At 43.6% G+C, this 12,961-nt stretch overlaps 1 protein-coding gene across 1 annotated transcript in view; it reads right to left on the minus strand.

The window, feature by feature from the left end:
* Positions 1-3,305: 3,305 nt before the first annotated feature.
* Positions 3,306-12,961, minus strand: part of LOC104849257 (RNA polymerase II subunit A C-terminal domain phosphatase) — a 74,425-nt gene continuing 64,769 nt past the window's right edge. Inside the window, exon 13 of the mRNA XM_033757425.1 lies at positions 3,306-3,324. The gene's annotated coding sequence lies outside the window, so the exon portion shown is untranslated. The remainder of the gene's footprint in view (positions 3,325-12,961) is intronic.

Consider the following 12,961-nt stretch of genomic DNA (forward strand, 5'->3'; position numbering starts at 1 on the left):
CATGCATCTACAGTTTGTGCCCTTCTCATTCTAAAGACAGGACATGCAGCAGCCTTGCACCCACCGGATTAAAAAAAAGAAGATATCAGCCTTATTCTAACACAGCATGAACCACTCAGGGGACAGGAGCATACGCCTATGGTGTCATCTCACCCCAGAAGGCAGACCAAGGCAAAACCCAGACTATTTCTCTTATTCCTCCTGTTCACATCCAAGTCAGAGCAGAAGTAGCTGAGGACCCAGCCTAGCAACACCTGCCACACAATCTCAAAACAACAAGTATTACTTTTTAATGTATTTTCTTTAAACAATTTTTTAACCAGTACATGTTTGTGGTACCTGCAAGTACATTCCTTGCATGGAGTTGGTATATCTATATTTCTTTTTTCATCTCCCTTTCCTCTTCCTCATCTATTCATCTCCTTCCCATTTGGAAAGATATATTTATTTCCTATTATCTCTTATTAAAATTCATCAGAAACTATTTGGGTGATTTTGTTTGGGGTAACAAAAATAGAGATCTATTGAAAAACTATACAGATGGAACACCTAAGGATAATCTGTGACAAAATGTTTCATGTTAAAATGTCAGATGACCATCTAATTTCTATGAAAGACCTAATTGTTCATTCTACTGAAAACAACAACAATAGAAACTATACTCTACCGAGCACTGTGTAGGAAAAGCCAGCTCCCAGGTCTTCATAGCGGGCAGCATTAGGGAATCACATGCAGGTGCACAGTAACACACACAAACGCGTGCACACATACACACACACGCCTACACTGTTCAGGAAGAGCCAGGCCTTCCCAGTGAGCAGCAATAAGGAAGAAGACACATGTGTAGGCACTCACACACTATGTCCATATGAGTGCACAAAGAGCCACCGTGGGCTTGAGTTGAGCATGCCCCTGTCTATCCCCAGAAGGGCCCATCTTCCCAAGAAGTAGTCAGCTGTCTCCTGGGGGTGTGCTCTGGGAATATGCTCAAGAAGTGTCTCACAGAGAGTCTGCACAACAGTGTGACTGAGGGTAAACCCCTCCTCCTTTCCTTCTGGGATCTGGAGCTCCTCGATACCTGTGAGACTAACACCCCAATAAGCAGGTAGCCTGTAGCCTTTCACTGGAAGAAATGGGAGTAATGAGTCCTAGCATCCACTGGACCTGAGGGTGGTCTGGGGTCACTGAGCAGGAATTATGGCAGGTACTTATGGTGGAGAGCCAGAGGGAAAACAGGCCATGTGCAGCCTGATGTACATTCGACTTGTGCTCTATTAAAAGTGATGAGACAGAAACAAAAAGTTTACACCAAATTTCCCTACAGCCTCTGAATGTAATTATCTCCTAAAAAGAATGACTTTAGAAGCAACAAAGCCGACAGAATTACCTTCCTAGGAAACTGAAAACATACTTGCTGATTTCTCATCTAAGAGTGATAAATGTCTGAGCCACTTAAAATGCAACAGTTGCTAACTGTAGACTTCATGCTTCAACCCTCTCCTAAGAGCAAACACTCAACAGACAGCATCTCAGCCCAAGCCCTTCTGCCCTCTTCTTTCATGTGTGAAGAGGTGGATCCCAGCTGCATACCACGCCCAGGTCAGTTCTGTGCTGTAAGTCCTCGGCATCTCAGAGGTCTTCCAGAGCTGTTGGGATGCACCCTACGACTTTGCCACGAACATAGGCCCTGGCTGACAGGTGCTCAGGTCCCTTTCACTGTGAAAACGCACACAAGAGGGACAGGTTCGGAGCCGGAAACTTAGGGGTCCCTGATGGAAGTGTTAAAGAGGAATATGGAGCTTGGCAGGACTTGAGAGAAGCAGGGGGAATGGGAAACAAGAAGAGACAGGAAGAAGCTAAAGACACATTTCTCACATTTACTGCTTCCTCTTTAAATACGAGCGGTGAAGATAGGTGTAGCAGTACATAACTGTAACCTCAGCAGTATGGGAGGCTGAGGCAGGAAGACCAAAAGTTCAAGCCCAGCCTGGAGAACTTAATGAAACCATTTCTCAAAATGAAAGAGGGCCGGGGATGTAGTTCAGTGCAAAAAGCCCTGGTACTGCAAGCAAAACAAAACAAAACAACACAAATAAAAACCAAGTAGAAAACATGTCTTGCGTCAGACAAGCGTTCTGATAGTGGCAGAATACAAGGAATACACCACTGACCCTGGCCTAGGAAAGAACTCAGGACTAGAAAGAACCCAGCAGTGTCTGACAGGTACTTTCAGAACCAGGGAACAAATGGGAGTGCGTTTGTTTGAGTCACTTTCATGGTGCCAGGACAACTTAAAGGAAAGGTTTATTTTGGCTCATGTTTTCAGTCCACGGTCTGCTGGATCCAAGGCAGAAAACGGCATGGTGGAAAGGCATGGGTAGAGGGAAGCTGCTCATCCCATGGCAGCCAGGATGCAAAGAGAAGGGAGGAACTGGGGCAAGAGTACACACTTTCAGGTAATGCTCTCAGTGACCCACCTCCTACGAGGCCCCACCTCCTAACAGCACATTCAGCTACTGAATAACTAACTCATCAATGGCCACCAAGCCAATGATGAGCAGAGTGCCCTCAAGAGGGCATCCAATCACCTTCTCAAAGCCCGGCCTCTAAACATATAAAGCTTCTGGGGGGCATTCTAGATCTAAACCATAACAGCATCCACAGGACCAAGATGAAGACTATGGGAAAGATGGTTTTAACTCCTAAACTAAAACACTGTTCAAAGGCAGTGACACAGCATGGGCTTGTGTTGTGAAACCAGCTGTTTGCTTTCCTAATAATATGTTATCATCATGGCCTAAATAAGAAACCCATGTCCTGACACAGTTAGGAGTCTTGAAATTCATACCCGAAAATAGATGGTTCCTGAAACCTCTCTTGTAGCACTGATCTCATCAATGTCTCCTGACAGAGCAGGTTCACAGCAAGCACACAGAGCTGCCATGACTCCAGCACGCTGCCTTCCGAAGAATACTCACCACTGCACAGCACAAAAATTAAGTTCCACATATACAGTGCGCTAACTGAGAACTCAATTATAGTAACTTTAACATGCAAAGACTTAGCATTTTATTAGTAAAACTTAAAGACTAGAAAAAAAATCAAAGCCACTGGAATAACTTTGATTTAAAGGTTGAAAACATGGAAGATAGTAAAAGCACTAGATTGTGTAGTTCCACTGTTGTTGTCTTGGATTAGATGATGCTGCTGGGGGAGAGGAAGGTGTGGCCTGTGTGTGCAGGTCTTGGTGACATCCAGTGGGTAAGCATGATGAGCCAGCCAGGGAGGTGGTGACCACTGCTCAGTGTAACATGGGTCTTCTACCTGAGGTAGAATGGGTTGGTGTCATATGTCAATAATGTCTGGGACAATTTTCACCTCTCACACATAGCAGTGCAAATCCCACACCTCTTGGAGCTGTGCAAGGGTACCGACACTCATAGATCCACATCGATGTGGTGAGCTCTAAAGGCTCCATTTTCTTGGAGCACCAGGCCAGTTTCCTCAGCCCACCCCATAATAAGTGGCAAATTTAGTCTAGATTCTGAAATTCATTCTTACTCCCCAGGGTCAATGACATGATCTAGCTGGGGTATGGAGGCTAGATTTTGTCAAGCATCTGTATTTTTTCTGGTCTTAGCTGTCCATGTTTTTGAAGATCAATTTGATGTTGCAAACCAGTAATTAAGTATATGGTTTAGAGAGAAACAAATTTGGAATATTGTTTTTGAGTAAAACCCAAAGCTAACAGAATATTGTATTTTAGATAAAGAAATCTGAAGTTATAGACCTTGATGAGATTAACTTTTAAAACAGACATCTTACGTGGATGACAATGTTAGCAACAGTCTTTCTGGAAAACAGAACTGCACTGGTGGCTGCTTGAGGTACATGGCAGGCCACCCTGTCGGCTCCATGCTGCCCACACTCAGGCCGCACTCCAATCAGGACCAGCTTGCAGAAACTGCTAGCACCCCCATACTGCATGTAAATCCAGGTGTGCTGGTGCTGTTTCTTTTCATTTTCATGAGAAACAGGTTAGATGGGTATTATTAATACCATCAGATCACCAAGGAGATGGTAGTCTTACAGGCAGCCAAAGAAGAATGCCAAATATGGACCCCACAAGCGTATATCAGATGTGCATGGGGATAGCGCATGCTCAGAGCTATGGTTTTTATGCACATTAGAAATGAATGATTTTCATTGAAACACAGGTCAAAGGTTTACACGGGGATGTGTCGGACATGAGAACTCAATGGCTCCAACTCTTAGGAAACCAGGAGAAGCAGAGTGCAAGCGCTCACTAGGAATGGCAGGACCATGGAGAGAAGGGACAGCTGGGGACCACAGGTCCAGAAGAAAAGGAACAGACAGGTGTGGCAGGTCCAGGCCACTGGTGACAACTCCTGGTGCAGAAATCACCTCCAGGTCTCAACCCTTCTTGGTTTTATAGGCTGCAATAAAGTACGTGAAGAGCTTGACTAAGAACAGAACAAAGCCTTCACTCTTGGTGAAACAATGTTTGGAGTATAAAATATAATATGATTACTTTTAGTAATTAAAAATTGCATCAAAAATTAGAAACAGGGGCCGGGGATTTAGCTCAGCGGTTCGGTGGCCTGCCTCGCAAGCGCAAGGACTTGAGTTCAATCCCCAGTACCCCAAAAAAAAAAAAATTAGAAACAGCTAGAAGCTGTGATAATGTCTATAATTGACACCAGCTTCATTTCCTCTTAGCAAAACATGAAATATTTATATTTTATTTTTACAATCAGCTGCACAATTCCATACAGAAATATTAACAGATTTAATTTTGGAATATGGCAAGAATATGAATAATATATGTAAATTTCCTCCCCAATATTTCAGTTTTATGAACACACTGTTGTTATACTGCACATGAATAAGCGCCTAAAGTGTACTATCCAAAAAGATGTAAAACTATCTTAATAAATAGACTCTTGTTTTAAATCAGCCTCTAATCCAATGAGATTCTAGGAATCTATAAAAATGCACGTTTCAAACTGCTGATCACAATCAGCTCGGTTGGTTCGGCACAGAAAACACCAGCACCTCATATGGTCTGCGTTCTACTTTATCATGAAGGCTGATCTTGGCTCTATGTGTGCATGGGTCTGCACCTAAGGAGCAACAAAACACTGAGCAAAATACATCAATCCTCCTACGCGTTTTCACTGAGAAACTAACTGGGCACAGCAGGCTCTTCTCATCAGGGAGGATGAAAATGAGGCTGGGCCTGCATCTGGCACCAACTACAGGGACTGTAGGGCACCAACAGTGCATAATTATGCTAAAGTAGCAAGATGCACAACAGAATTGCTGGCCAAGAGAGCAAGCTAGCTGGGCACTGCCAGGGATCCTGCATATGCATACTGAGAAGCACCAGGATCCAAAGCTAGAGTCCCTGCATGGCTTTGTGGTGATCCAGCATCTGTCCCCCTGGAATTCCATCACAGAAGAACAAATGGGAGGTGTTCCAGCAGAGTGGGAGAGGCACACCCTTCTCTGTCCAGAGCCTGGCCTCCACTGTGGGGATTTTACAGGCCAAGCTCCTCATGCTATCAACTACTCAACCAGGGTAAGAGCTGCTGCTTCATATATGAGAAAAACCCCAATGTCTCTCATTAAAGATGGGAATTAAAAAAACACACTGGGGGGGCGCTCAGCAGCTCCTTTTTGTAAGTTCAAAGTGTCCTTTCAGGGAATGTCATGGAGAGCTTTTTGTTGGGCATATCAAATGCTACCTTAGACTCCCCCTGACTTGCTCATAGTGAGTGTCAGCAAAAGGCTCCTTACTTTTTTTTTTTAGTACCGGGAATTGAAGTTGAGACCCTTGAGCTTGCAAGGCAGGCGGCAGAACAACTGAGCTAAATCCCTGGCCCCTCTCTTACTTTTAAAAGAGTTATGTTCATGTGGCTATAAAAACACTAACAAGCAAATCTTTGCAAACAGAAAGCAGAAGCACTGTGTATAGCAAAGAACAAGTATATTCTCCTGAAATCTGACCTATTGGCAAACCTAAAACCAGTACCAGAACAAGCATACTGAGGGACACATACTCTACAGTCACAACATGTGTGTCCCCCCAAAAGTATTATCCTGTATTTGCAGGATAATATTTACTATGACTTAATGATTAAATACTGTAATTTAATATTTACCATGTTTGTTTGTTTTGTTTTTGGCACTGGGGATGGAACTCTGGTCCTTGCACTTGTGAGGTAGGCAGCAGAACCATTGAGCTAAATCCCCAGCCCTTAATATTCACTGTGACAAACCTGCAAGCTCACATGCAGGTGGGCATCGCAGGACCACTTACAATCCAGTCGCATTTCTAATTCTTTCAGGCCTTTCCCTTCCAGGGCAAGCTGCCCACAGGCCCTGGGCTCACTTCTAACCCTGCTCCAAGGGTCAATGCTATACACCAGCAACACAATGGACACAACCCTACACTGCCCTAAATGGAGTTTTGACATGGGCTATATGTACCCTTCCGCTTACCCTTCTCCAGGGCTGCTGCCACTGCATGGGTCCCTGACATTCCCTAGTGACATTCAGGATTGGTCTGTCTTCCTCTTAAGGTCTGCTGGGTTTGGCTAGTCCTCTGTGCTATTCCTATCCTCCATATCTATTCTGTCTGCTTCACTGTTCCCGCCACTGCTGAAGGAAGACACGGCTCTGGCTAATTCTGTCCAACTGTCTACTGCTTTCTTCAAGTTTGTCAGCTTTGGAGCTCTCACGTATGGTGCGTATTGACAGACTGACTTTGTGTTACTGTGAAAGGTACTTCACCTCTGCTGTTCTCTGTTCTAACATCCTTTTCTCTGCTTCCAGGGTAACCACACTACTGTTTATTCATAGGTGCTGTCTGCATGACACAAGGTCATTTCATCTCTTTACTTTCAGACTGTACCAGTGAAAGGATGCTTTCCTGCAGACTGCATTCATGGATCACAACTCCTGCCCCTTCCACAATGTCTGCCTTTTGGCCACATGACTGATACCCTCATAGCTATCTGATACCCTGGGACTGCACCTGCCATTTCATGGTTTTTTTTTTCTACTACTTTCTTGGGTGTTAAGTATTTTCTAATGTAACATTTTAATTCTTTATCATGTATTTCTCGAGTCATTTCTTTAGTGGTTGCCCTCGAAAATGTAGGTCTTATGATAGACATTTTTACATCCTTAAAGCCTGCTTCAGATTTATGCTAGTTTGATTCCCTGCATTCAAAATATAAACTCAAAAACACTGTTGTAATTGTGACTTTATATAATTTTTTTTGTCTTTTAAAAAAACTACAGGAAGAAGGGAGGTCAAGTCTAAACTCACAATGCCTATGAGAATAACCTTCATAGTTACCGTTTCTGGCTCTCTCTTCTCCTATGGGCTCTTTACCGTCTGTTAGCATTTCGCACTCCAAGCGGCTTTGTTCCTACCTCCTCCGCGCTGTTGATGGTAAACATCATACTTTTAGATGTTATGGGCCCAGCAACATGATTATGTGCATATCGTTTTATATTACAAATCAGTTAAAAGCAGAAGGAAGCAGTGGTATGTGAGCACTGCCTTACACCGTTATCTGACCCTATATAGTGCCGTCTGTCTGTCTGGATTAGATGTCGCCTGCGTCGGTGTTCCTCAGAAGGTGGTTGCCAGCAGTGACTTTTCAGGTTTTATTTACTGGACAGGCTTGCTTCAGAGCTGAAGCAGAGCAGGTTTACTGGGTGCAGAAGGCTTGGTCTCTCCTTGAGTGCTTGGATTTGCCATCTGGCTGCCTCTGGCACCTGCTTCTGATAAGGCAGCTGGTGATGTTACTGGCTTTCTCTTGTAAATGGCTCAGGTTTCTCTTGCTACCTTCCAGATTTTCTTCTCATCTTTGTCTTTCCACATTTTTACTATGATGCATCTGGGTATAGATTTCTGTGCTTATCCTGTTGGAAGTATGTTGAGCTTCTAAGATACATAAACCAATGTTTTCCATCAAATTTGAGAAGTTTTTAACCACTATTTCTTGGAATATTTGCTTTCTCTCTCCTAAAGATTATCTTGTGTAGGGTAATTACCCACGGCCAAAATCAACTTTTAATTGAGTATCTTTGGAGTATGATTTAGGATGGTCTGTCTACACAGGAGAGCTAGGATTGACGTAACCCATCTGAGCAGGAAAATGGTAGAACAGACCTGGGTAGAGCCATCCTGATCATTCCTGCTGATCACACAAGGAGGGGAGATGGTGGGGTGGAACTGAATAACAAGAGATGGGACTTGGGTCAGGAAAGTAAGCCGTTAAAAAGAGGTGTTGATTTCTTACTCATTTACCACTGTACCAAGGGGACAAGAAACAGTGCCCAGACAAGCATTTATCAAAGAACAGGATCTGGTGCTATCGCTGTCAACAGAGTACACAAATCCCCTCAGCTGACCTTTTCTTGCCTAATATTTACCAGGTACCAGAAATTACTGTGCTGCATATCAGCTGTTAATTAAATATTGTCATTTTCATTTCACTGACTCTAGGAACAATCTTCGAAGAGTCTGTGCTATATTTTAAAGCTGCCTTCTGCCAGCCATGATTCAACTACTACCTCAACTGTAAGAAAAGCTCTTACTGAAAGGCGCCGAATGTGAACTTTTATGGAAGTGCTGGTTCTTTTCATCGTCCATGTGGTTGTGACGATAATGTGTTTGTGCGGTATTGTAAATGTTCCGAAGGACTCTTACTTGGCTAAACACTTTTCAAGTATGTACTTGACTTTTTATCTTTTTCAAATTAACACTATTTTATTATCTTCTATATGTGTATTACTTTACATAGTATTTGCTTATTTTATAACCTGTAAATAAACTTCTTTTGCTGGCAAAATCAAAGCTATGTGTAAAATACTGAAAAACAAATCCTACTACATTTTAGACACTTCACTACTTCTTTATAAATGTAAACAAAACAAAACAAAACTGGACATCAACTTTTTATCTTAAGGTGCCAGTAAACTAGTTATGTACAGCAGGCGTTTGATATGTCAATCTGAGAGAAGAATGAATCACTCTCTTGGTAGACAAGGAAAAAAAACCACAACATTCTTCCATATGTTAGAAATCATTTGCAAGTTCAGTGGTATTAAGATTTTATAGAACAGCTTGGCCACACAGAATTGGCAGTATGTGCTGCCAACCAGAACACCATATGAGAAACCAAACCTGCATTTTAGCATGGAATGTGTCATGTATACAGGGAGAAAATTAGAAAACCTAAATGTTCCACATAAAAAAGAAAAATAAAAACCCCCAACAAAAAATATTTTACTTTACTTCAAAAGAAAACATCACTTGAAAAAAATTTTACATCCACAATTTTAGTTCTACTCCCTATAAATGGGAACAGAATATAACCACAAAACCATGTTCCCCAACTTCTGTAGCAGAGAAAAAAAATTCTCAAGCCCAAGAGGCAGAGTCCAGCTGACAGGAGACCCACTTAAAAAGCATCAATCAAGTGCACACCACTTTTCCTCTTGCAAACAGAGGTCCTACTGATAGCCAACCTGTTTCTGTTGAACATCAAAGCTTTCTGGCCACTGCATGCACATGAAGATGCAGTAGGTGGGCAGGTGTGAGGCTGGTGGACTCAGGATTCTCACTGTAGAAACTACCATGGATGCTGGGGTCTTAAGGCAGGGAAGGAGCTTATGGAGGGTAACAGGTATACTGATTTCTCCATAAAACAAAGCCAGATCTGGTCCAACCTGTAGCGCATGTTGTTCATCTGTTCTCAATTTCTAAAATCATCAGTGTCAAATGAGTAAAACACCAATTACAGTAATGATCTTTATCCTTGCCTTAGGAGTCAGTGAATGGACAGACATGGTCTCTGGAATGATGGGTCTGAAAAATCCATTTGAGCTCCACCTAAGCCTTTGCCTCTGTTGTCAGGTAATTTTTTGCTTAGAACACACCACAACAATCAGGTACAACTTTTAGGCTAAGGAGCTGGACTTGCTCTCTCACTGCAAATGAAACACAAAGCAGTTGGGCAATGTGCCTAGGACCCAAGTTGCAGGTGGTAAAGATGGAACCAGAATCGTGTTGACCTGTTCCTCTCTCCAGACTCTTCACAGCTGCCCCTGTTCAGTTTGGAAAGCAGTAGCTCAACATACCAAAGGCAAGGTCCCCTCCCCGCTTCTTTGGTACCAGGGATAAAACTCAGGTCCTTGTGCTTGTGAGGCAGGTGGCAGAACCACTGAGCTAAATTCCCGGCACCAAGGTTCCTTTTGAATGTTTTGCTTATTTTTCTGTGATTTTCAGTTCTTACATCAGCAGATAATTTATATAACCAGAGACACAGCAGGGATGTGAACCCCTGTCCTGGACTCCTAAAGGCTCGCTGCAGCTCTCAGTCTCCACTGGTCAAACCACATCCACTGCCTCTCACTAATCTTAGTGGAAAACATTTTCAAGTTTCTTCTTTTTCTTTTTTAAACGGATTGAGAAAACAATAGCAGGTTAAAGAACACACAGCTAGAACATGCCAAATTCAATGCAGTACATGCACATGATAGCAGTACACAGACCACAGAAGCACTCAGCTCTCATTACCTTAAAGGTTTTCGAGGGGGTATAAAAGCCCCAAGCTCAGCACAGTGAGGAAGGAATAGCTGAGGAAAACATTGTATGACCTTATACAAGACAACCCTACAGAAAAATTAGTCTCCCCTGTTACAAAATAGCAGCATGGCAACAAAGGAGAAGTGCTGCTTCCTAACTGGTGAACACAGAGTGGCTGCTAAACCCCAGAGCTATAAATCAGTTCATCTTGAGTCATCCTTACAAACGGAACAATGACCACCTGGTACTATCTCCCTTTGCGGCTATAATTTCAGGCCAAATCTGTTGTGAAATTGGGCTGCCTGTACTATTGTTTATCACCTTCAGAAATGCATAAAAACCAGGGCAAACAGAGTGGACTGATCAACAGATAAAAGAAAAAGCCACACGGAAAATATGATCCTAGCCATAGTGCTAACTGGTGCAGCTTGCTTGTGGAGGGTACCGTCCTGTGCTTCCTTTAAAGTTTTGCAGACTTGCTGATGCTACTCTCATCCCTGTCCCTCAGAGGACAACCTGGGACACCAGGAAGGTAGATGGTCTAAGTCACATAGTGGGTGAGAGAAGGTGCTCAAAGGACAGGAACTTGGATATGCTTCTGTTATCTGAGTTTCAACCAGGCTGTGATGGGATGAATGGCTTCCTTAGATGAGACGGTGGGTTTTAGGGACACAGAGCAGAGACTGAGGTAGTGTTATCAACCCTACGTTCTGATCAACAGGACCCAAACATCTCACAACACCAAAGGTGAGATAAAGATTCCAAGACCCCAAGAGAAAGGACAGGCCCTGAAAATAGCACCAGATGCCAGATGACAAGAGACTGAGAGAAAGGGTCTTTCCTGTGAGTTCCACATCCTGTCCACACATGACACACACACCACGACCAAGACTTCTTCTGACATAGTCTTCTGCTTCCCAGACTTTCTTTGTGTTATGGTTTCTATCTAACGTCCCCATAAAGCCTCATGTACACATAGGTGGGGCTCTTTGGAGGTGGGTGGATCTAGGATTTGTGATAAGTGCATAGGCTTAGCATAGTTCTGAGTGTGGATAACAGAAGCACACCGCTGGGTGTGGGTGACACTAATCAATAGGCTTAGAGCCTGAGGGTATATAAAAGGGAAAGAGGGAAGGCAGGCTTGCTGCTGGCTACTGCTGTCTCCTGCCTGCTGTTCCATGGGCTGTTTCTCCTTTGATTCTCGTCTGCTATGCTTCCATGACTTGGAGGCAATCAAATAGAGATTGAAACCTCTATACACTGTGAGTCAAAATAAGCCTCTCCTCCTTGCCTTAATTTGTGGGTATTGGGTATTTTGTCCCAGCAATGAGAAAGTAACTAAGACAGATTTTGGTCCAGAGAAAGGGAGTCAATGCTGTGCTGTCACCTGACCATGTGGTTCGGAAGCGTTTTGGCCTGTGGAAAGAGTTTGGAAAGCTTTGGAGATGCCAGCTGAAGAAGCAGCCCTGGAATGCTGTACCTGAACTTGATGGGAAATTCCAGTCAGGCCTCAGGAGACCGGAACTCTGATAGATATGTGACTGGTAAAGCTGAGGCTCTGAAGTTTTCTGTTAGGAAGGAGGACTGAATTGGCTATTGGAATCCAGACCATGTGTGTTATGCTTTGGGATAAAATTTGTGTACATTTTGCTCATCTTCAGAGACTTTTCCTGAGACAGATTACCGGCAGCAGACTAATCCTGAGGAAGAACTTTCAAAGCAGTTTAACGTTGTGGCTGTGGCATGTCTACTGCTGGGGGGTTTTATCTAGGTCTGTGTTGAGAATCAAGAGCAAAGGGCCCAGCAGAATGATTTAAAATGTTTTGAATTTGGCCAGAAAGAAAGCTCCAGTGAAGTTACAGCCTGCAAATGTGGAGCACAAGAGAATTTGGCTGCTGAAAAGGAACAGGACACTAGAAAACACAGCCTCAGGATACAACAAGAACCAGCAGAACTCCAGCTTTTGCAGTCTCAAAAATGCAAAGGTGAAAGACTTGCTGTGAGAAAAGAGCCCCAGAGCAACATGTTCCAGAATGACGACAGTTCAGGGAACTTGCTCCTCAGGGTTAAGTTCACAGTGCTCAGCAAACCAGGCAATTAACACCTAATAGTCAAGAGAGAAGGAAGCCTGGCCACTGCTGCAGCTGATGACAGACCCTGCTGTCATCCACATGGTGCTGGTTCCAGGTGCATGCAGAATGCAAGAGTTGTGGGGTCAGGAAGGCATCCACCCAGATTTCGGAAGAAAACCTGAGAGGCCAGGCAGCGAGGCCCTGTGAGGGTAGTGTGTAAAGCCATGAGTGTGAAGCTGAAGGTGCAGTGAAGATCTCA

The sequence above is a fragment of the Fukomys damarensis genome, unplaced genomic scaffold, assembly GCF_012274545.1.
Source record: "Fukomys damarensis isolate Sample0158 unplaced genomic scaffold, DMR_v1.0_HiC HiC_scaffold_30, whole genome shotgun sequence".
Classification (NCBI taxonomy): domain Eukaryota; kingdom Metazoa; phylum Chordata; class Mammalia; order Rodentia; family Bathyergidae; genus Fukomys; species Fukomys damarensis.